Source organism: Chenopodium quinoa, unplaced genomic scaffold (assembly GCF_001683475.1).
Source record: "Chenopodium quinoa cultivar QQ74 unplaced genomic scaffold, ASM168347v1, whole genome shotgun sequence".
Lineage (NCBI taxonomy): Eukaryota > Viridiplantae > Streptophyta > Magnoliopsida > Caryophyllales > Amaranthaceae > Chenopodium > Chenopodium quinoa.
In genome coordinates, this window is record NW_018743792.1 from 2,512,553 (window position 1) to 2,536,473 (window position 23,921).

General features: G+C 43.4%; 1 protein-coding gene across 1 annotated transcript in view; it reads right to left on the reverse strand.

Annotated features, from left to right (window-relative positions):
* Positions 1-23,921, reverse strand: part of LOC110685198 (putative ubiquitin-conjugating enzyme E2 38) — a 63,336-nt gene that overhangs the window by 28,618 nt on the left and 10,797 nt on the right. The window lies entirely within an intron of this gene.

Here is a 23,921-nt window from a genome sequence, read left to right on the forward strand (position 1 = left end):
TTCATCAGTTTTAGGGCACCAACACACATTCTCATCTCTCTCTCTCTCACATTTTAAGCCTTAAACTTATTCTCCTAATTACACCATTCCTTCCTAAAGTAATCCAAGGAGTCCATACAACACCCAATGTTTTGGGTAAAAATACCCGGGCCACGTGGCTCAATCAGAAGGTGACACGTGTCACCATGGGAGAGGTTCTAAATGAACCAATCTCCAGTTGACACGTGGCACTCCCAGTCAACAGGGAGAAAGACTGCCTTCGGGCCCAATTCCTGTGACAGCCCATCTTTCCTAGGTTGAAAGTGGCACGAATCCCAAGACCCTATAAAAGAGAGATGTTCCAACCTAGGGAACACAAATTCCATTCAACACGAACAAACCAGAGCAGTCAATGATTGCAGATAATTAACTCTCACCTCAGAGAATATTCCTGATCTCGGAATCCGATAAGATACTACTTACTTTCCGCACTTTTTACATCTTCCGAACGCATTCTAAATTGATCGTTGGAGGCGGAACTCCACCCAACCAGAGTCTCCATTGTTTTGCGGGTATAAGCGCCCGGAGTCCAGTCTTGGTGCTGTAACTCTCCCGAGGGACAAGGAAAACCAAGAAACATTTGGCGCCATCTGTGGGGAGAGTACCTTTAAGATGGCTTCACAAGAACCTGTATCGCCCCCTAATGAGAAACGGTCTGCGACCGAATTTGAGGTCTATTCGGACCATGACAATGATGACGACTTTGAAGTCGAAACGTATGTGGCCGTTGATAGGTCACTCAAAACCAGGCGCACCCGCCCCAAGGAAAGAATGGAACGGGGCGATGATCAGGCTAGTCCCATTAAGTCATCCGGATAGCCGTCTGGACAACCCCAGGCGGCAGAAGGCATAACCCTAATTACACGGGACGAAGTCTTGAAATTCATGAAAAGTTTCAAAGGGGAAATAAAGGACCTCATCAAAAAAAGAAAGGATGGCTCCAACAGGGGCTAGTCGGCCAAGAAACCTTCTCCCTCTGAAAAGAACAAGCCGCCATAGTTGGGTGCTCTGCTTTAGTGTGATTGACGCGAACCCCCCCCCCCTTAGATATCTATATATTAAGGGGCACACCTCGCCTGGTGATCCCTAGGTTGCAGCACGTCCGTTCGTTAACTCCTCGCGTCAGGGACTGACAGCCCACTCCGCATCCTAAATCAAAGGAGGGAAAGCGGTCCTTGATCGATTTTACTAAAATCCGATTCCCAGAGACATGGAAGAGGAAGGCCATCCGGCATATCCTTCCGGATGGCTTAAAAAAGTCATACTCTGATGCCCGGTTACTAATCAAGCATAAGAGAAACCAACAACAGTCTGAGTCAGCTTCAACTTCGACCTACCCAGACAGCTTCCAGAATACCTCAATGAGGTATTCTCAATCTACAAAAGAGAGTCAGTCAGGCGACCTGTCTGTCCACACTGGCCCTCAGATGATCCATTCGGTCACGTATGTGCCTCAGCAGCCATACATGACGTATGAACAACCTTACATGCAACCGGCCCTCTTTCGGGGTCAGGCGACACAAAACGTCCAACCTTGAAACTAGCAGCTCTATCTGCTAAAACTAGGGGAACAACCTTCTACGTTCTTGAGGGAAATAACTGAGGCAGCACAGCCGGCCAAGGTTAAAAATGTTATGATGGGTACTTATGATGGTACCACCAACCCTGAAGATCACCTCATGGCCTACACCAACCTCATGTACTTACACGGGTTGGATGATGCCACATGGTGTCGATGCTTCCCAGCTACATTGAAGGGCATCGCCCAACGATGGTTTGAAAACTTGCCAGCCGGATGCATCAATAGCTTCAAGACGCTTGCGTACTTGTTCGCTTCTAACTTCTCTATGAATATCCCTACTAAGAAAACAAATCTTGAATTGGGTGCAGTACAACAGGGAAATAGAGAAGGGCTAAGGTCATATGTTAGGTGGTTCAATCTGGTGAGAATCTAGATTCAAGGGCTGTCTGATGAAGTGGCCTATACAAACTTCTTCAAGGGTCTAAAAGACGGGTCAACCTTTAAGTTCGACCTCGTCAAAAAGAGGGTTGCTACCCTCCAAGAAGCTCTGATGGAGGCGGAAGCCTATATACAGGCGATCGAACTCTGCTCCATCAGCAGACAGTCGGACTCCAAGAAGTCTAACTAAAAAGAGAGTCGACCAACTCAGCCGTCTAAAAAAAAGAGAGTAAAAAGAGAAAAGAAATCTGGGCGGCAGATGACTCTGAACAGCTGTCCTAGAAGAAGATAAAAGAGTTTCAACCATACGTCCCGAAGTACGAGTTTAACAAGGATTGTTACTCCATCCTCATGGAGATCAAAGACCGGGTAACCATTGAGAAACCGGCTGCTATGAAAGGTTCAGTAAAAAACCGGAACAAAAACAAGTATTGCAACTTCCATGAGGATATTGGCCATGAAACCAACGACTGCTACAATCTGAAGCGGTTGTTGGACCATCTAGCTGATAAAGGGGTGCTGAAATCCTACATTCTAAAGTCCAAGGTAACCCTAAGGACAAACCATGGGCAGCCGTCAAAAAAGGCAGCCCAACCTACTAATAGCTCGGACACTGATGAAGAGCCGATCTTTACAATAGTAGGCGGCTTTGCTGGAGAGGGCCTAACCATCCAGGGAACCAAGGACCATGTCAGGCGGCTGGACGTCAGTTCAGTTGATGAGGGCCACGCGTCTACTGACACCTTCCCTGAAGTCATCATAACTGAAAAAGACAGGGGCAAGGTCAGGCGATCGCATGATGACCCCATTGTCATTGAATGCAAGGTGGCCAACCAGAAGGTAGGCCGGATCCTCATTAACACTGAAAGCTCGTCTAACCTCATCAACCACAAGTGCTTGGCAAAGCTGAAGTACAAGCCTGGCAGCATGCACAAGGTATCTCATCCCTTAGTTAGTTTTGGGGATGGGGTTGTGCACCCGGTAGGACCGATCGACCTACCCATTCGACTGGGGGAGAAGGGAGAAGAATGCCACATGGTAGTTCGGTTCCTGGTCGTTGAAGAGTTAACCGCCTATAAACTAATATTAGGTCGTCCAACTCTCAAAGCTGTCATCATTCCATACCTTATGCTACTGAATTTAAGAAAGATGACGGGTTTGTCAACTCCCTAAATGGGGACCAGAAGATGGCTAGAGAGTGCTACCTCTTAGACGTCAAGCCCACAGTGGCTGCATCCGGCTAAAGTGAGGAGCCAATAGACCTTGACGAAGTTAAGGAAACCGCGCCTGCTCCAAAAGAAGGCAGCAGAAAGAGAATGGCCGACCAGTTGGTGGCCGTGAAAAATGAGAAGCAATAGCAATCACTGACCGGGGAACGATCAGATGAACTTCGTCCCCAGCTGGCTGGAGAACACATTGATATTGCTCTAGACGACACACGTCTGGAGCATACTGTTAAGGTTGGGACAGCTGCTTTTGCGAATTTGGGTGCAGACTTGCACAATCTGTTGAAAGAATTCAAAGACATCTTTTCCTTTGAAGTAGAAGAAATTCCAGGAATCAGCCCAGATCTAGCTGTTCACAAACGTGTCGTGGATCCCAAGAAGAAGCCGGTTAGGCAAAAGAAAAGAAACCGTTGCGAGGAGTGAAGTCAGGCGACATCCGCTGAAGTGAAACAACTATTAGATGTTGGGTTCATTCGGCAATGTTACTTCCCAGATTGGGTTGCAAATGTTGTTCTTGTAAAAAATCCGAATGGTACCTGACACCTGTGTGTTGATTACAGTGACTTGAAAAAGGCATGTCCGAAGGATGTTATCCACTCCCCAAGATCGACAGTTTGGTCGATTCTACAGACGGCCATGCTTTGATGAGCTTTATGGACGCCTATTCAAGTTTTCATTAGATACCCTTGTGGAAGAAAGATCAAGAGAAGACGACATTCGTCACTAATCAGGGGTTATTCTGCTATACCGTAATGCTGTTTGGCTTGAAAAATGCGCCTGCTACTTTCCAACGAATGATTAATACAGTCTTCATTTAATCAAATTGGGAGGAATATAGAGGCATACATTGATGACATGATAGTCAAATCCAAGCTACAAACGGATCACCTTGCTGACCTCCGAGAAACCTTCACCACACTCAGGCGGCACAAGGTCATGCTTAATCCCAAGAAGTGTGTCTTTGGTGTTGAGTCTGGGAAGTTTCTTGGATTTCTGATTGATCAAAGGGGGATAGAGGCTAACCCAGAGAAGATACAAGCGGTCATTGACATGAAGTCACCCTGCACTGTGAAAGAAGTTCAAAAATTAATCGGTTGTTTGGCGGCATTGGGGAGATGATGTTTTTTTCCAAGCTATCAAAAAGAAGACTAGGTTTAAATAGGGGATGATGTTGAGGAGGCCTTTCAGAAATTGAAAGAACACTTGCACTCCTTGCCAAGGCTTGTTATCCCTCTGCCAAAGGAGGTGCTTTACATGTACTTAGCCGTCTCAAACCATGCTCTCAATGATGTTCTCCTTGTTGAGAGAGACGACATCCAGCTCCCGGTCTATTTCATCAGCCAAGTTCTTCGAAATGCTGAACTACGGTACCCAACCGTTGAAAAATTTTGCCTTGCTCTTTTCATGACAGTCAAGAAGTTGAAACCTTACTTCCTGGCACATCTAATTGTGGTCTACACAGACCAACCCCTCAAATGACCAATGACAACTATGGAGTCATCCGGTCGAATGATCAAATGGGCTATTGAAATTCAATTCCTTGAAATCTCTTTCGTACCAAGGAAGGCTGTGAAGGGACAGGCGTATGCCGACTTCATTGTCGAAATGACAAGGCTGGCTGAGCCGGAGAATCTTGACCAAGTTTGGAGAGTATACGTAGACGGGAGCTCTACTATGAACGGCTGTGGTGCAGGCGTTATATGTCGGTCTCCTAAGGGGGATAAGTGCGAATATGCGCTACGGTTCAAGTTCCAAGCCTCAAATATTGAGGCGGAATATAAAGCCCTACTACCCGGCATCCGCTTGTGCAAGGCGGCAGGGGCAAGAAAGATTGACGCTTGCTCTGATTCACAATTGATCGTTAGCCAGTAGCATAGTGACTATGAAGCCACCCATCCGGCTATGGTCAAATATTTGCAGGCGGTCAAAGAAGAGGCTGGTACCAAATCTGAGAACAATCGGCGGATGCTCTCTCTAAACTGGCTTCATCCGCCTCCTGTGATACACCCCGGTCGGTCTTTTGGGAAGTAATGGAAAAGCGAAGTATTGAAGAAGATCCCATTGGGATACTAGACCGGAGTTCAACTTGGATGGATGGCATCCGGGCCTATCTTCTAGACGGCACGTTGCCGGATGCATACCCAGATACGGCTGCGATGAAAAAACGTCCTGCCAACTTCGAGATTCATAATGGAGAACTCTTCAAGAAGGGTTATCTTCAACCTCTTTTGAAATGCATCACCTCAAAAAGGGGGCAAGAGGTTGTAGAGGACCTGCACTCGGGTTTTTGTGCATCACACATAGGCGGAAAGTCTCTAGCAAAACGGGTCAGGCGGCAAGGCTACTTTTGGCCCACCCTTAAGGCAGACGCCATGGAACTGGTGAAGAAATGTGATAAGTGTCAAAGATTCGGCAAACTCATACACCGTCCGGCTACTGATCTGACAGCCATTCCCAGCCCAGTACCATTCGCCAAATGGGGCATGGACATTCTAGGTCCGTATACGCCTACTACTGGCAGACGGCGATATGTTCTAGTTGCTGTTGACTACTTCACCGAATGGGTAGGAGCAGAGGCGGTCAAAGGCATTAAGACAAAGGATGTCATCTCCTTCATCTGGAGAAATATTATTACCCGCTTTGGGGTACCTATGTCTATGATCTTTGACAATGGCCCTCAGTTTGAGACGTCTGCTCTCAAGTATTGGTTAGGAGATCAAGGAATCTCTCATTGCTTTGCATCAGTCGGTCGTCCCCAAGCAAACGGCCAGGTTGAAGCCTTCAACAAGCTCATCTCAGACGACATTAAGGAGAAAATTGAAAAGGGTGGCAGTCTATGGGCGGATGAGTTGCCTCATGTCCAATGGGCCATCAGAACAATTAAAAAAGGGGCAACCGGTGAAACCCCATTTCTCATGGTTTATGGTGCTGAAGCTGTCTTTGCGATTGAACATTATGAGCTGACTCTTCGAGTCATGCTTTATGACGAAGAAGCTAACTGGGAGGCCATGCGGCTAGCATTGGACTCACTCCCGGAAGGCAGGGGAAATGCCGCCTTGTGTCATGATATTTACCGTCTGAAAATGACGAGAACCTACAACAAAAGAGTACACAAGCAACCCTTAAAAGTAGGGGACTTTGTGTTACAGAAAATAGAGGCAATCGGTAGGGCCAATGAGCAAGGAAAGTTGACTCCCAATTGGGAAGGACCCTACCGGATCTATGAAGAAGTGAGAGTTTCCTGGAAACCCCAGACGGTAGGCAGCTAGCCAGAACTTGGAATGTAGATAACTTAAAAAAGTACTACTTCTAAGACTTGTAAATTATTGTACATAAAAATTCCATCAATAAAAAGTCGCTTTCTATTTTCAACAACTTTTGCTGTTTTCTGTATACATCTGCCAATGGGAATACCATCTGTGCAATGTGTAGACGGCTGTATTAAAACATAGCGTATGCTCAAACATGAGTAGATATAAGCTAAGTCTAAAAACTTAGCAGCTAAGCACTGTTTGTTTTGGAACCTAATGAGGCTAATGACCAGATGATATTAAAATCACGCCTGCTCCAACATGAGTAGGCAACCGGCGACGCCCATCCAGGTGAAATTGTCACAGAGAGCATCTCCCATCCGGGTGGCACATTGCTCTATAAACTCCAAAACAAACGGCCCTACCGACTGTCTTGATTAAGATAAACTCGCAGCCTTCTGAATCGATCCAATGAGGCCTAGATAACGAAGGTTACCGCCTGTCCTTGATTACTACCTTGATTAGATACAACCCGTTGTTGCTTAGAGGTAATACAAACGGTTAAATTGGAAGATCTAAGCTAAGTCCAAAACTTAGTAGCTAAACATTTAAAGCAACTAGATACGGTCGATGGCCGTCTGCTACTAAACGATAGCGTCTGCTCCAACAAGAGCAAGACATCCGACAAAGACTGGTAAACCCATAAGGGCTAACTCACAGCCGTTTGACCTGAATAATCTAAAATGGAACATAAACGGCATAACGAAAACCGCATGTCTTATTGACACCAGCCGATAACCGGCCGGTGTTCCAACTTGGAATAAATTCTCTAGAAATTTGATTTAGATCCAGTTAAATGACCATCTGATGTTCTATCTAGATGCTCGATGGACAACTGGCCTCTTAGTTTGAGGCAATCACCTTAGTGATTGATTGACCTAGAAATTAGTCGTACCCTAGTAGGTAACCTACTTTTGAAACCAAGCGTACATCCGTCCAGCGGAAAATACGTCTGTTAAACTGTGTGTATCATGCTACGCACTTAGCAAAATATATGCATATCAAAAATCGCAAAAATTAAAGCAAAATTGATAAAACCGACTCAGTCGGCTATTTCATAAAAATTGAGTAATTTTAAACCAGATCTACGTCCAGGGAGTTGAAATAGATTGTCAAAAGATACAACAGAATTACTGATGAGTAACATTTATGTCACTCTTAGGGTAGTCCTTTCTAGTAGTTTTAGTAATAATTTGGTCCATTTTAGTACGTCTTTGCTATGATTCTCCTAGTTTGAGTTTTCTACCTTTGTGATGCGTAATGTGTATTCATGTGGTTTAGGTAGTCTATACTCCCCTCCCCTTTCGTTGTATTATTCTTTGCCTTCCTGTTCCATGATTGTAGGTGTATGCCGTTGATTCAGAGACGGAAGGAACAAGGGAAAAACGGGAGAATTCCAAACCAGACAAAAGGCGCGGGCGCGCCTACCTTGAGCGCGGGCGCGCTGATGAGCTGGACCAACCATTAAATACCCACTTTGGAGCGGGCGCGTATTTTGAGGAGCTGGCGCGCCTGTCTGCTGCGGATTCAAATCCCGAATTCAGTCCAAACAACAAAGGGGAGAAAAGACGGCTAACATAAAACAACATTCCATCATTAGGATACTTTAGCATAGGAACCTTGTATGAGAGCTTTTGAGGAATTTTTCTAGGTTATTGGTTTAGCCACTTTAGTATTGAAGAATCTTTATAGTTTTTAGTGTAATTTCATTTCCCATTCAACACTAGTTCTACTCTTAGTTTTTGAAGAAGAATTTTGCAATATTGGTGTATGGTCAAGCTTGGAGCTTGGGTGATGTATGGTTCTTTACTTGGATTTCAATGAAGGTTTTGGTGTATTTCTTTATATTCTCTTGTTTTTATGTTTAAAGTTCCTATCTTTGTTGGTTTAGTTGATAAAGTTATCATCTTTCTCATTAATTCCTTAGTTACTATGTTAATTAGTATAATTATAGTTAGGGTTATGGATTGTGAGTAGTTCTCTTGTTGCTAGGGGTTTGGTGAAGGCATTCTTTGAGTTTGATGTATGTTAGGCTAGGTTAATTTGGAATATTTGTGATTCCTTGTGCTTATACTTATTGGCCACTCCATGTTTATGGCCATATACATGTTGTGGTTGAGTGACTTGAACTAAATCATGACAATAGTGTGATTTAGGAATAGTCATTAGGTGATTGATTATTGTATGCCTTATGACGATAGTGTAAATGTATGCTAGCTAGGATAGCTCTTAATCCCGATAGGTGATTAGAGAGTATTCTTGATATTGCCCTGTATGAGTTGCTTGGGTTACATGTAAACCTATTTTCCGATGCCTAACTTCGTTGAATTCATAGCATGTTTGATCCTTCCCCCTAGTGCTTGTTTTAATTGTTATTCTATCCCCTTTAGTCATTACTTTACCCACCATACTTCTTAATCGAACTAGATTAACATTAGGAGATAAATAGAGGTGCTTAATCGTTTCCCTGTGTTCGACCCTTGACTTGCCTCTATACTCATTTAGTTGCATGTTTAGGATTACAAATATCATTTGACAGAGGTATCTTAGTAACGACCTAAAATACCGCCTATCAAATTGGCGCCGTTGCCGGGAAAACGGTTTCCATTGTGTGTTTATTTTCTTGTTGAGACTAGTTCTTTTCCGTTCTTTTGTTTTTCCGTATCTTGTCAGTGCTCACTTTCTGCTTAGCTTTGTATGTGCACAGGAGGCTTAATTGCTCTAAGCCTTTGGTGTCCATAGACCTTGAGCTAGAGCATACTCTGGCCCAATTGAGGAGACAAGCAAGGGAGAGAGGTGAAGACCCACTTCAAGAGGAAGTGAGAAGTTTCCCTACCCCATCTTCACCCACTTCAAGCGAGGAGGGTGAACCATCCACAAGCTCAATTCCCAACCCATTTTCCAATAACCATAATCAATAAAGCATGGGTGATCAAGGAAACATGGGTGATCTAAGGTCACTAAAGCAACTTAGAGCGCCCGAACCATATGCCTCTCAAAGTGGGATCTTAGCCCCCAACACTCAAGCGAACAATTTTGAGATAAAGCCTAATTTCATTTCAATGGTAAAGAAGAGGCAATTTACCGGTGGTAAGTTTGAGAACCCACATGAGCATCTTAAAGAATTTCTCAAGTATTGTGACACTATCAAGATCAACGGAGTATCCCAAGAGTACATCCGGTTGAAAATGTTTCCATTCTCTCTTATGGGAGTGGCCGAGCATTGGTTGAACAACGATGTGCCCCCCGGTTCTCTTACAACATGGAATGAGGTTACTACGACATTTTTGGGAAGGTTCTATAATCATAAGAAAGCTACCGAAGCTCGTTCTAAGATTTAAAGCTTTCGTCAACAGGGAGGTGAGTCTCTATGTGAGGCTTGGGAAAGGTACAAGGAACTTCAAAGACAATGCCCTCATCATGGCATTCCCAACTACCAAATCCTTCAAAATTTCTACGGAGGCCTCTTACCCTAAAGCAAGACAAGTTTAGATGCCGGGGCAAGTGGTCCTATTATGAACAAGAGAGAGGATGAAGTTGAAAGCATAATAAAAGATGTAGTCCGGAATTATGAGGATTGGTACGAAGGTGAGAGAGAAGCCACTTCAAGAAAAGGAACGGTACAATCCGTCGAGCAAACCAATGCCATCACAAATCTTTCCAACCAAATGGAAAAGATGACGAAACAAATGGAGGAGTTCATGAAATCAAGTTCTCAAAATACTTCCTCCCCTTCTCCCAAGGGAGGCCATGGTATGAATCCTTCTACTTCTTCTCCCTCTAATTACAATGCTATGCCTCCCGGTTGTATGTTTTGTGATATATGTGGAAACTATGATCATGATTCTCAACAATGCATGTCCATTAATGTATCAAAACCCTTCCCAAGAAAATGATGATAATGTTGAATATGTGAATGCTATGAATTTTGCTCCCCAAATGGGAAATTCGGGAATGAGGCCCAACATGAACCGTGGTTGGAATCAAAATTGGAACCAAGGAGGTGGTGGTTTTGATAACCAAAACCATGTTAGGGGAGGCCCTTCCAACTTCAATGGAAGAGGATACCCTAACCAAAGAGGTTTTGGAAGCCAAAACCAACACCACCACCCCAATTACTATGACAATCAAAACCAAGGTTTTGGTGGCCAAAATAACATGGGGTACAATCAACAAAAATACAACTTCAACCATGGCGCCGGGGAATATAGACCTCAAAATGCTTCTAATTTCTCACAAAATAGTAAACCCCCCGGTTTTGACCAAGTAAGGCCCCATTCTCAAATTCCCCATGCTCAATCCCTCCAAATAGAAGCCCCTCCGGATTCTATGATGACTATGCTTCAAAATTTCATTAAAAATAAAGAAAACCATAATAAGAGTAAAAAGGAAGAAAAGAAACAAATCAAGGCACACATGAAAATGCTTGAGACTCAAATCTCTCAAATTGCCCAACCAAGTTCTTCATCCTCCCCTTCTTCCTCTTCTTCTTTACCTAGCCTATGTATGCCATTACTACTAGAAGTGGGAAGACCCTTGAGAGTGATTTAAATGTTGAGAAGAGTTCCGATGAAGGGATAGGACTTGAGGTTGAGGATGAGTCATCAAGAGAGAGTGAGATCCTAGAATGAAGTGCCAAAGAGAATGAGAGGGGTGAGAAAGAGAAAGAGAAGGAACCCGAAAAGGAGAGCACCAAATGTAAAACACCTTTACCCCTTAATCTCCAACCTAGGAATGAGAGGTTGCCTTTTCCCCAAAGATTTGCTAGGTCTAGGCTTGATGTCCGATTCGGAAAATTTTTGGATGTAGTAAAGAGCTTGCATATTTCTATACCCTTTGTGGATGCTATGAAAGAGATGCGTCACTACTCTAAATTCCTAAAAGACATTTTGAATGGAAGGAGAAAAGTTGAAACCGTTAGCTTAACCGCAAATTGTAGTGTTATTCTCTCTAGTAAGCTACCAACCAAATTGCAAGATCCCGGTAGTTTTTTCCATCCCGTGTTCTATCAATGAGGTTCATTTGGGGAAGGCTTTGTGTGATCTAGGTGCTAGTGTGAGTTTAATGCCTTTCTTGGTCTACCAAAAGCTTAATGTGGGAAGTCTTTCACCTACAACCATCACCCTCCAACTTGCGGATAGGTCCACAAAATTGCCTATAGGGAAGGTAGAGGATATGCCCCTTAGAGTTGGTAAGTTCACTTTTCCGGTGGACTTTTATGTTCTTGAGATGGATGAAGATGAAAGAATTCCTATAATATTGGGTAGGCCATTTCTAGCTACTTCTAAAGCAATCATTGATGTCAAAGAAGGTAGGATGACCTTGAAGGTTGACAATGATGCTATCGAATTTGATTTGAATAAGGTAATGAGACAATCTTACTCTGGTAATGAAGGTTTTAGAATAGATACAAGTTAAAATTTGATGAATGAGTTTAGATACCCTCATATGCATGCTTCTAATGATCTACTTGAGAATGTTTTGTAGAATGAGAATGAAGTAGGTGATCAAAAGGAGATGCAATTATATGAGGAAATGCTTGATGAGAAAGAGGAGAAAACCACCAACCAAGAGATGCTCCAAACATATTAAGTCTTCCAAGTAGAAGAGGAGGAGATCTCCAATGGTAAGGGAGCTCCGAGAAATGTCTTTTTGGATGCTAATGAGACTTCCCCGGTCATTGTCAATGCTAACCATACGGAAGAGAAAACCTCCTCATTGCTTAATGTTTTGAAAAAGCATAGGAAGGCTTTGGGTTATACTCTTGATGATCTCAAGGGTATAAGCCCCTCCCTATGCATGCATAAAATCGATTTAGAGGAGGGTGCTAAGCCGTGTAGGCAACGGCAAAGGAAACTTAATCCTTCCATGCAAGAGGTTGTGAGGTAGGAAGTTTCCAAGCTACTTGAAGCGGGGATCATCTATCCAATCGCTCATAGTGATTGAGTGTCCCCGGTTCAAGTAGTGCCAAAAAAGGGAGGTATGACCGTAATGGTCAATGATAAGAAACAATTGGTCCCAACTCGGCTTGTTACGGGTTGGCGTATGTGTATTGATTACCGCCAATTGAATGCCAATACTTCCAAAGACCATTTTCCATTACCGTTTATCGACCAAATGCTTGAGAGGCTTACAAAGCATGCTTTTTATTGCTTTCTTGATGGTTATTCGGGATTCTTCCAAATCCCAATTGACCCAAAAGATCAAGAAAAGACCACTTTCACTTGTCCCTACGGTACCTTTGCTTACCGTAGGATGCCTTTTGGTCTTTGTAATGCCCCGGCTACCTTCCAAAGATGCATGATGTCAATATTCAGTGACATGATCGAGGAAGAAATGGAATTTTTTATGGATGAGTTTTCTGTTGGTGGAGGCACATATGAGAAGTGCCTCATGAATTTATCTCATTGTTTAGAAAGTTGTGAGAGCACCAACTTGGTGCTCAATTGGGAGAAATGCCACTTCATGGTAGAAAATGACATTGTTCTTGGCCATAAAGTTTCCCAAGCGGGCATCGAAGTTGATGGTGCAAAGGTTGATATGATTGAGAAGCTTCCTCCTCCCACAAATGTGAGAGAAGTGAGGTCCTTCCTTGGTCATGCCAGCTTTTACCGCCGCTTCATCAAAGATTTCTCTTTGATTGCTAAGCCTCTCACATCTCTTTTGCAACAGGATAAAGATTTTGTGTTTGATGAATTATGCTTGAGTGCTTTTCATAGGTTGAAAGAAGCCCTATGCTCCGCTCCAATTGTCCAAGGACCCGATTGGTCATTACCGTTTGAGCTAATGTGTGATGCAAGTGACAAGGCTATTGGGTCGGTTCTAGGACAAAGGAAAGAGGGTAGGCTACATGTGATATCATATATGTCCAAGACTCTCAATGATGCACAAAAGAACTATACCACAACCGAGAAGGAGTTCCTAGCGGTTGTTCATGCTTTTGAGAAGTTTAGGCCCTATCTCATTGGGTCTAGGACTATTGTGTACACTGATCATTCGGCCCTTAGATATTTGATGAGCAAGAAGGATGCAAAACCAAGGTTGTTGAGATGGGTTTTGCTCCTTCAAGACTTTGATTTGGAGTTAAGAGACAAAAAGGGAGCTGAAAATGTGGTAGCCGATCATCTTTCTAGATTGGGGAGCAACAAAATGATCGAGGATGACCTTCCAATAGAAGATGCTTTGAGAGACGATGTGTTATATGCTCTTGATACCAAGGAGGCTCCTTGGTTTGCCGACATTGTCAACTACCTTGCGTGTAGTGATATACCACCAACCTTCACTCCTCAACAACAACGACGACTTAAGTATGAAGCAAAGAAATACATTTGGGATGATCCAATATTGTTGAAGAGAGGGGTGGATGGACTTTTGAGAAGATGTGTTCCTAATGAAGAGTTCGAAAGTGTGCTCTCAATGTGCCACTCATCCCCTTGTGGTGGACACATGAGTGCCCAAAAGACCGCCTCTAAGGTCTTGCAATCAATGCTCTTTTGGCCGACTTTGTTCAAGGATGCTTGGTCCTTTGTCAAGACTTGTGATAGATGCCAAAGGACGGGGAACATATCAAGGCGTGATGATATACCCCAAAATCCGATTCTTGAGCTAGAAATTTTTGATGTTTGGGTAATTGACTTCATGGGCCCTTTCATCTCATCCCAAGGAAACCGGCACATTCTAGTTGCCGTTGATTATGTTTCCAAGTGGGCAGAAGCCGTGGCATCTCCCACCAACGACTCAAAGGTGGTCATCAACTTGTTTAAGAAGGTCATCTTCCTAAGATTTTGTATCCCGAAGGCAATTATAAGTGATGGAGGCTCACACTTCAAGCACCATGCATTCAACAAGCTCCTCTCAAAATATGGTGTTTCGCACAAGCGTGGTCTTTCTTACCACCCTCAAACAAGTGGTCAACAAGAGATCACAAATAGGGAGTTAAATATCATCTTGGAAAAGACCGTGGCTAGAACAAGGAAGGATTGGTCTAGTAAGCTCATTGATTCATTGTGGGCTTATAGGACCGCCTTCAAGACTCCGATTGGGACAACCCCTACAAACTTGTGTATGGGAAGAATTGCCATCTCCCGATGGAAATGGAGCACAAGGCGCATTGGGCCATAAAGCAAATTAATTTTGACCTCCATGCCGCGGGTGAGCAAAGGATGCTAGATCTCCATGAGTTGGAAGAGCTTCGAATGAACGCCTATGATAGTGCAAGCCTCGACAAAGCAAGAACCAAGGCATGGCACGACGCTCAAATTTCCAAGAAGGAGTTTGTGGAAGGACAAAAGGTCCTGCTTTACAATTCAAGACTCAAGCTTTATCCCGAAAAATTAAGGTCTAGATGGAGCGGGCCATTCCAAGTGTCCAAAGTCTTTCCATATGGCTCAATCGAGATATTCAATGACAAGTACCCTCCATTCAAAGTGAATGGGCACCGTCTCAAGCCATACTACGAGGGTCAACTAATTGAGAAGCCGAAAAATTTGTCACTCCTTGATGTTTTCAAGTCACCATGATTCTTTTATGAAGGGCGTCAAGCTAGTGACGTTAAAGAAGTGCTTACGGGAGGCAACTCGGTTTCTAACCTTTTGATTTTATGTCCTTTGTCACACTTGAACGAATCAATCTAACACTTTTCTTGATCAATTGTGTTGTAGGTGTGATTGTGTGTGATCGTGTGTGTCTATGAGAAAAGAGAGATAAGAGTTGAAGCAAAATGAAAATTTTTGAGAATTTGTGGTCAAATGCAGACCAAAAACAGAGAGCCGGAGCGATTTGGTCGCGCCTATGAAGCGGACCACGTTATCAAAGAGGCGCGGGTGCGCTTGTATCGGGAGCGGGCGCGCTATTTCTTTGGTCTAATTTTCTCAAATTCCAGAGAGTTGAAGCGATTTTGTCGCGATTTGAGAGCGGTCCGCGTCTTCAATTTGGCGCGAGCGCGCCTATTTCGGGAGCGGGCGCGCCCTTTTGGGTTCCAAAAAAAATACGGCTTGCTTCATATCTTGATTCCTCACAAACTCCTTTAACCCTCACAAACATAACCTACCTCCCTCATAACCTTCCTCCCTCTAACCTCGCGGCCGCTCCTCACCACCCACTCTCAAGATCCCGTACATCATCATCTTCTACCACCCTCATCATCGAAGCTTCAATGCTGCGTCAGTCACGAGTCATTCATCATCATCAAGCTTCAATCTTGCATCCAACCGTTCGTTCATCACCAAAAAGCAAATAGGCATCATCAACACCAACCACAACGAACTTCTTTGCTACTCAAAATCTTCAACAATTCGACACCAAAACAGCGATTTTTCGCATAAAGGAAGGTATTCAAATTCCTTCGTTAGTTATTCTCTTTTGATTAATTTTAAAGCAAGGGTTTTGGTTACCTTATGTTAATATCGGGATTTTGTTGATTATTGTTGAAAATATTGCTGGATTCTGTTGAAATTGTTGTTGGATATATTCGTTGTGTTTGTTGGATTATTATTGCTGGTAAATAGGTACATTGTGGTTTTGTGGAGGTTAAGGTTGGAAGTAGTCAGGAGTTGGCTTTGAAAAAGAAGTGAAAACAGAAAAAAAAGGGGGGGGGGGTAGTCATAAGTCTAAAGATTGGGAAAAAGAGAAAAACCACAAAGTCAGGACAATCGTCCCAAAACCCAGAGTCGGACCAACCCAATACCCTACCCACCTTAAAGTTCTTAAACAAAAGCCACTCCTCCATATACTCTGACATGAAAAAAAGAAAGTTGCGACCTTCTAGGCACTACCATCGGGGAGACATGATAAAACTTGGGATAAATGACGACTTGTGGATTCTTTTTGACAACCTTCGACTAGGGTCATTCGTAAACTCTTCATTCATGACCTACCAAGAACCCACCTTAGAGTTTTTCTCGTCTTTTCAAGTTGATACACTAGATGATAATGAATTTCGGATATCTTTCCAACTCTTTAACAACCAACACACCATGTCACTAGCATAGTTCAACCAAGCCTTGGACTTTCACTCAGATGTTGACCTTCGCTATCCGCTTTATGAGCACTTTGGGGAGTATAGTGAGTACGCTTGGTGGCGTTCCATTTCAGGTAAAAATGAGTTTCATACCAAGAATTCCATAGCCAGTGAGATTTGGCACCCTGCCCTTAGGATCCTTCACCTTTTATTAGGGTATTCCACCATTAGTAAACAGGACCTAGGTAAACTAACTAACGAAGAGGTCCTTTGCCTGTGGATAGCCACAAAGGGAGAGCATGCACAGAGATTGAATTAGGGTTTCCTCTTTATGCAAACTTGCCAAGCCATCGCGAAAGGGAAAAAGTCAGGGGAGATACATTGCGGAGCGATGGTCACTAGATTGGCCACCAAGTTAGGTTACACTGACCTTCTACCTCTATGCACGGCCGTAGGTAGTAGTGGGGATATTTACGTTGACTTGGACCAGCTTCGCCACTCTAATTTTATCATGCCCACGACAAACCCCAAAGCTTTTAGGTGGTTAGTTAGAGGAGCCCACCATTGTTTCCTCCCTAAGCCTCACTTCACTTCCCTCACACGTCAGTCCTCTAATAAGTGGAGAGTTTTGAGAGATAGCGGGCGAGTGCCAAATGTTGATGGGGATGATGAGGTAGGGGTGGGCAATGAGGAGGAGGTTCAGGAGCAGCGGAAGCAACCGGATACCCAGCAGCCCACAAGTATAGGTACATTTCAGCTATCTGATATAGCTAAGCAGTTGCAAGTGATTTATGAGTCACAACAGGGCCACCATCTGCAGGAACAGGCCCTTTATGACTCAGATGTGGATAGAGGAGAGATTGCTCCCCCTGTGAACTACCCTAATTGGCCGCCTCAGCACGGCCCTGTTCCTTCTTGGGGGGGGGGGGGGGGACAATCTCCCCACCTACCCCTACTGGCAAGGTCCTTCCGAGCCTGGTAAGGAGCTCCGCAGCTTCCCAGAGGACGGACAGTACGATTATCGTGTGCCCGGCGGGTGTGACTTTAGAGGAGACCCTGCTTACCCCTACGTGCATCCTGATCACCCCGCTCCTCTGTATTCCTAGTCTAAAGACACTCCCTCTGATCCTTTACCCAGTTGGCAAGAGGATCTTTAAAGGGGTCACTATGGTTGGCCGCCGGGCTTTGACGGTGGTTGGGGCCTTTTCGGCCCCCCTAGTGGCATCTCTTATGATGTGCCGCCACGTCAGCCTGGCTCACCTAGTGAGCCTAGTCCTAGTACGCTACATCCCTTGAGTATATCTCTCTCCCCTGCTCTTGCATGCTTATTTCGATGAGTAGGAGATATACTCTTGGTAGGGAGTGACTTGGCTGGGATTCTCACTTGATTGCCTGCTGATCTTTCATTGTTTTACCTGCACCTTTATGCTGCTTATTCTGCTGAGTTACCTATGACTGCTTTCTTTGGTTGATTTTGCCCTTGTTTACTGATATTGTTGATGAGTTTTTGATGTGATTTTGATGATGATGCTGCTTTGGGGACGCTTCTCTCGGTTTGCTGGAAACCGGTGAGTCCGCCCTCGTTTTTCCTAATGATGATGATGAATACTGGTTTTCGCCGGTGTGGCAATTGACCAGTACAGGCATGTGTATATATATTGTTCAATGATTTTTGATGATGATGTTGATTTTTGAGGAAATTAAGAAATTTTGTCAGTGGTAGATTAGTTTGGTTTGAAGCAAAACTAAAAGCCATAATAAAAAATAAAAAAATAAAAAAATAAAAAAAAAAAAACGAACAAGTAAGGGTTGCATTTTATCTTCTGTTTCTCTTCCCTATTTTCTTTCCTTTTCACCCTCATTTGTGCTAACCCTTTGTGTATATAGTTTGTCTTTTTCTTTCTTTCTTTAGATACTCACCTCTTTTGGGAAGCGTGCTATCACTTGGATATGCTTGCGAGGCGTCTTTTTGGTGAGATCTTTCCCTTTTTATTTTTTTTCCTATTTCTTTTGGTGTACTTCAGGATAGTTGTAGTTTAATGGAAGTTGAATGGTTCGAGGATGTTTGCTATTAACACCTAGTGTGTTTGGGGCCGTTGATGTTGATATTTAACGGCCACTTGTTTGTCGATTGGGATCCATTTGATTATGCTTGCTTCCTCTTCTATTTCCGCTTTCTCTTTTATTCCACTCCCTTTCCTTGTTCTAAAAAAAAAAAAGCTTAATGGATTTGCATTCTTAAATGTCTTTATTCCTAAGGATTAAGAGTTTCCGCGTTCTTGGATTGCCATTGGTTGACTCTAGGATATGTCTATGCTAAGGTAGTTGTGCTAGAACTCGTAAGGCCCATCGAACCCAAATTCAATTGTTTGTGGTAAGAAGGTGTTGCTCTCATTAGGGGATTTGAAGAACCTCAAGGTAGTTTTTGTACCCCAATGTGAGCTCTATTGTTCAAGCCTCCAACACTTCTTGTATGAGCGGCATAGGATCCTCACAAAGGCATGCTTAGATTGACAACTTGATGTCTAGCTACCCAAGATCGCGACCGAACTACATCTAGGGAGGACAAAGGCATTTTCTTCGGTGACTATCTTTGCTTTTCTAAGCTTAACCTTTCTTTTGTTGCTTCTTGGTAAATTTATTTGCATTTGCCCCTTGCTAGCCATGTTGAGCCTACACCTCCTTGTTCATGAACACGTTCGAACCCCTTGGCCTTTAGTTTCATTTTTCGCCCATAGAATTGTGAAGTTTGAGCCATAAAAGTTTGTTGTGATTTTGGTTCGACAAGTTGAAAGGTGATGATTTGGGATGAAAAGTAAGGTTGTGTTTTTGAATTCTTATGTTTAATTAAAGCAAATGTATATTCAAGAAAAAGCCGCCCAAACTTATAAAAGGCAAGGACAATGCAATAAAAGTTGACAAAAGCATTAAAAAAAATACATATATATTTATTCTGCTAAAAGATTGTGATGTAGTGTCTTCCCTAGTTTGAGCATTGGGGACAATGCTCAACTCAAGCTTGGGGGAGAGGTTCTACGCATTTTATATATAATTTTGTGAGTTTGTGTTAAATAAGCTTGGGGGAGATGTATTTTTGTTTGGAAATTGGTGATATTCTACGTTGTTTTGAGAATTGGCGCCATTCTTTGCTTCACAATTAGGATTTACCACCAAATTTTCATATTTTTCCTCACCTTTACCTCCTAGCCTACGTTACAACCCTTTTTTTTTAAAGTCCTTTTAACTTGGATTAGTTGAGTCACTAGTCGGAGGAGGGAGCTAGATTTCAAGCATATGGAGAGAGCGTGACTTGGTAAGTGTCGGGTCACCCTTGTCTTATTGTCTTATCTTTGTTCCGGCTCCTTCGTGGAGTCATGAGATGGTACCTTGAAGGGTGGATTTGAATCTAGATGAGGGAACGCGGTAAGAATATATGGAATGCGGGGGGAGTGGAGCATGTTAGAGTTCTCTATGCTTAGCATAGCTTATCTTTCAATCAACCATTGGCATCTAAAACTGTGTTTACTCTCATTGCTTAGAAAGATTGTCATCCATCTGTGCTTGTCTTTTCAATATGCTCTTCATTTCCTTGTTTTGTTCCGTGTTTGTAGTTGATTTTCTTCTTTATTTGCTCTTTTGTTTTGGGTTTGTTTTGAGCATGTTGCCAAGAGTTGTGGGTTCAACTCTTTAGAAACCCCCTCGGCAACTTTGAGGTTTAAATGGCTTGTTGTTTATGCTAAAAAAAACCGTGATTCCTACAAAAGTGAGTTAGTGTAAATTCCTCTCCCTCCTTTTCTATTTTTTTTCTTGTGTTTGAATAATTGTGTCTTATTCTTCTTTGTCCTTAGCTTTGCTCGAGGACGAGCAAAGGTTTAGCTTGGGGGAATTTGATGAGTGACATTTATGTCACTCTTAGGGTAGTCCTTTCTAGTAGTTTTAGTAATAATTTGGTCCATTTTAGTACGTTTTTGCTATGATTCGCCTAGTTTGTGTTTTCTACCTTTGTGATGCGTAATGTGTATTCATGTGGTTTAGGTAGTCTATACTCCCCTCCCCTTTCGTTGTATTATGCTTTGCCTTCCTGCTCCATGATTGTAGGTGTATGCCGTTGATTTGGAGACGGAAGGAACAAGGGCAAAACGGGAGAATTCCAAACCAGACTAAAGGCGCGGGCGCGCCACCTAGATGCGCGGGCGCGCCTACCTTGAGCGCGGGCGCGCTGATGAGCTGGACCAACCATTAAATACCCACTTTGGAGCGGGCGCGCTAATGAGCTGGACCAACCATTAAATACCCACTTTGGAGCGGGCGCGTATTTCGAGGAGCAGCCGCGCCATCATTTAACACGCGGGCGCGCCTGTCTGCTGCGGATTCAAATCCTGAATTCTGTCCAAACAACAAAGGGGAGAAAAGACGGCTAACATAAAACAACATTCCATCATTAGGATACTTTAGCATAGGAACCTTGTATGAGAGCTTTTGAGGAATTTTTCTAGGTTATTATTTTAGCCACTTTTGTATTGAAGAATCTAGATAGTTTTTAGTGTAATTTCATTTCCCATCAACACTAGTTTTACTCTTAGTTTTTGAAGAAGAATTTTGCAATATTGGTGTATGGTCAAGCTTGGAGATCTTGAGTGATGTATGGTTCTTTACATGGATTTCAATGAAGGTTTTGGTATATTTCTTTATATTCTCTTGTTTTTATGTTTAAACTTCCTATCTTTGTTAATTTAGTTGATAAAGTTATCATCTTTCTCATTAATTCCTTAGTTACTATGTTGATTAGTATAATTGTAGTTAGGGTTATGGATTGTGAGTAGTTCTCTTGTTGCTAGGGGTTTGGTGAAGGCATGCTTTGAGTTTGATGTATGTTAGGCTAGGTTAATTTGGAAAATTTGTGATTCCTTGTGCTTATACTTATTGGCCACTCCATGTTTATGGCGATATACATGTTGTGGTTGAGTGACTTGAACTAAATCATGACGATAGTGTGATTTAGGAATAGTCATTAGGTGATTGATTATTGTATGCCTTATGACGATAGTGTAAGTGTATGCTAGCAAGGATAGCTCTTAATCCCAATAGGTGATTAGAGAGTATTCTTGATATTGCCCCGTATGAGTTGCTTGGGTTACATGTAAACCTATTTTCCGATGCCTAATTTCGTTGAATTCATAGCATGTTTGATCCTTCCCCCTAGTGCTTGTTTTAATTGTTATTCTATCCCCTTTAGTCATTACTTTACCCACCATACTTCTTGGTCGAACTAGATTAACATTAGGAGATAAATAGCGATGCTTAATCGTTTCCCTATGTTCGACCCTTGACTTGCCTCTATACTCATTTAGTTGCATGTTTAGGATTACAAATATCATTTGATAGAGGTATCTTAGTAACGACCTAAAATACTGCCTATCAAATACTCGACACACAGGCCGGAAATACAGACGGCCTCAAGGCCAAATAGAACTTACAAAAGCTGATATTTACTGAGGCGGGGCTGTAGGCGTATCCTTCCCTGGCGGAAGTAGAGTAGAGCTCACTTGGGCTTTGTTGTCACGTTGCTCTTCCTCCTCTTCCTCCCTTGCAGCAGGCTCTTCCCCGTCTAAGGCCTTTTTGTTGGCCCATTCCTTAAACGATTCAGGCTCCAGCTTCCCTTCCGCCTTTGCAGAAAGAACAAGATCTGCGTACTTGTAGGCCAGCGCCCAGATGCCATACTCAGCATCCTGATGTACAAGGTCCCAGGCCATCCTCATGCGATCTTTGCAGTCCTACTCATTCTCCTCTATGAGGCGGCTTTACTCAGCCTCTAGAGTTACCCTGAAGTTGCCCTGGGAGGCGGCCATCTCATTCTTCAGACGGTCGACGTCTGCTCGGAGAGTGACATTCTCCCTGTCACCGTTCTTCAGAGATTGGAGGTTTGCCTAATCATTTTTTAGCTTCGCCTCCAGATTTGAGGCCTTCAGGTTAGCCTTAGCAAGGGAAGCCGTAAGCTGCTTGATGGAATCCGCCTGTGACATTAGCTCAGCTTTAGTCTCAAGTTCATTTATTGTAATCTGATATTGAGCAACGTTAGTGGACTCAGACGCCTGTTTTTTTGGCCCGCCTTACCTGTTCCTACTTTTGAGCATACGACTATTTCAGCCCCTCTACTCGCAGCATCGTCTGTATACATACAAACAGTGTTAGAAATGCAACCGGAAATATACTTAAAAGAAATGAGAGTAAAGCTATTATACCTCAGATACCAGGGAGAGGATGCGATCAACATTGAATGCCTGAATCCCAGGGATGGCCTCCTTGTCCTCCTTGGGAATAAACCTCAGCATGGTCTTGGAGAACTGCTGCACATCCGGCCACCAGGGGGATTGATCTACAACAGAAGGTAGATATGGTGAGAAAGCTACATAAGCGCAACCAACAGACGGCCGGCTGCCTGAAGAACCCTTTGATTGTAGCTGTGAATGTGATTTGACTCGCATGGGCCAACCAAGCTCAAAGGAGGAGTTGAAGGGATCAGATCGCCTACAGCCGTTGCAGAACCGCTTGCAGCTTTGGGTGGCTCGCCACCCTTCGGCACCACAGAGGCACCCGGCTTGTTAGTAAGGTTTATCCCCAGACTAACATTTTTGACACTTTTCCCCCTAATGGTCAAACGACCCTTCCTAGCCGGAAGGTCAGAAGCCGTCTGAGAAGAAGATAATTTTCTAGACTTGGTAGAGCTAGTGACCTCGTCATCCGGCCTCCGCTTGATAATCTTGGAAAGGGATATGGGAGCCCCCTTGTCTCCATCCTAAAAAACGAACTATACGTTAAACATACAGTCGGAAGCAGGCATTAATCATACATTTAGTTCATAACCGTCTGTATACATAAACATGCAATGAGGGAGAAGCTAGGATAGGCGATCAATACCTGGCCCTTAGCCGCCAATGCGGCTTTCTTCTTCTTCGCATTTTCCTTGCGGATGTCCGCTACAGAACGAGCAGGCGTCTTGTCTCTACAAAAAGAACCGTCCGTCGGATCATCAAGTAGAAGAGAAAAAATCATGTTAGAAACAATAAAGATGGCATAACATTACAGGATGCATGCTCTACATACGTTTGTCAAACATGGTACTCAGACCGTAGGAGGAAAGAAACCCCTCGTCTCTCAGCCACTCATGTTTGGGTACCCAGTTCTTGGGTACACTGATTAATTCGCTGGATGAGAGGGGGTTTGTTGTAAGTTCAAAAAACCCGGCCTCTATTAGTTTTTCATAGTCCTCAGCCGGAACCTGTGGGAGTTTACACTTCTAGCCCAATAGATCCGGCTTTTTGTTGTAACAGTGATATTCTAAGTTATCTTGCCGTTTGGGGGCAAAAACCAAGTAAAACCGGTTCTTCCAATCAGACCACTTAGACGGTTTGTCTAGGGTCATCAAA